Source organism: Otolemur garnettii, unplaced genomic scaffold, assembly GCF_000181295.1.
Source record: "Otolemur garnettii isolate 467f Iridium unplaced genomic scaffold, OtoGar3 scaffold00003, whole genome shotgun sequence".
Lineage (NCBI taxonomy): Eukaryota > Metazoa > Chordata > Mammalia > Primates > Galagidae > Otolemur > Otolemur garnettii.
Genome location: NW_003852398.1, coordinates 13,929,427 through 13,930,846, shown reverse-complemented (window position 1 = coordinate 13,930,846; position 1,420 = coordinate 13,929,427).

Sequence of the window (1,420 nt, the reverse complement as noted above, 5' to 3'; positions counted from 1 at the left end):
GAAGTGTACACAATGACCCTGTGTGGATCACCGCTCCAAAGGATGGAAGAAGTCTGCCACTAAGTATTTGTACTCTCAAAGTTTGTGTACACTCTGATTTGTTTACAGGGCAATATGATGTACCTTGCAACCTATTAAACTTTCTTAGGACCATGAAATCAGCATTCAGAAAAGCAAAGCATTAAATACCTGCCAGTTATCCCTCTAAAAGTAAACACTGAAGTCATGGACAGCCCTCGTCTCAGTGATTTTCTATAGTGGAGCAATCCCAAGCAACCTTCAAAATAAAACTATAATCTTTTCAGCTTTAGAGGAATGTAAAAAAGTCAACATATGAGAAAATTTGGTAATTTAATTTGTTTCTCTTAATTTAATTTCATATGCCAAAGGTGCAGACTGAAGGGGTGTTAAAATGCTGGGAACAACTTTATAGAATCATCCTTGCTTCCTGTAAGAGGTAGTGAAGATGGCCTGGGGGAGCATTTTCCTGAGCCACTAAATTTTACTGCATAGTTGATTTGGGCATTTTGAGATGAAGTGAGGAAAGGGTTGATTTCTTTGAGATTTCACTGTGGACATCGATCAGAAATGCACATGCTTGGTGTCTCCCTAAGGTCCTATGTTTTCTGTTTAGAAGGCCACATATTACATAAGTGAAATGCTAAAATCATGTCCAGTCAAAGGATATGGCGAACAAATTACTTTCTGTAAACATGAATCTTCCTCAAAATGTCTGGTGAGTTAATGATAAAATTTGTTTAAGGAATGGAATAAAAAAAATTAATATGTTTAAAAAGAGTTTGAAAAAATCATGAAGAAACATCACTTCCCAACAGTAGTTACTAAAAAGTTGATGTGACCTTTATTTTTCATTTTAAAATCAGTGAAAAAGTTGAAAATAACCTAGAAGAAATTTTTTTACTGTTCCAAGAGCCACTTTCATAAAATAAGCAATGTTGACATTTTAGTGTATTTCTCCCAATTTTTCTTCCCTACGTTATTCTTTGCAAAGCAACCATCATCTTTTGAAACCATTTGTTTATCTTTATGGTTTGGACCCAAAATACAATTTTGAAGTCTGAATCATATTATGTTGTCTCATATACACACATGCATAAACACTGTACCCACAATTCTTTCATCAAAAGGATAAGTCCTATTTTCTCTAATTTTTTTACTTTAGCCAGACTATGTGTCCCTATGAAGAATAAAGAAAATAAAAGATTCCAGGATCCAAAGCTGATTAGTTTGATCCAAACAGTGCCCCCCCACACACACCTGGGGTTGAACTGAAACCTGGAGAAGGCCAGTGGCCACAGTCAGTGCTGAAACATAACATCTTGTACAGTTGTTACAGGGCTAATGCTTGAACCCGAACCTTCTTTTGAAGGAATCATTGCAGATCACAGGGTTTTTCAAC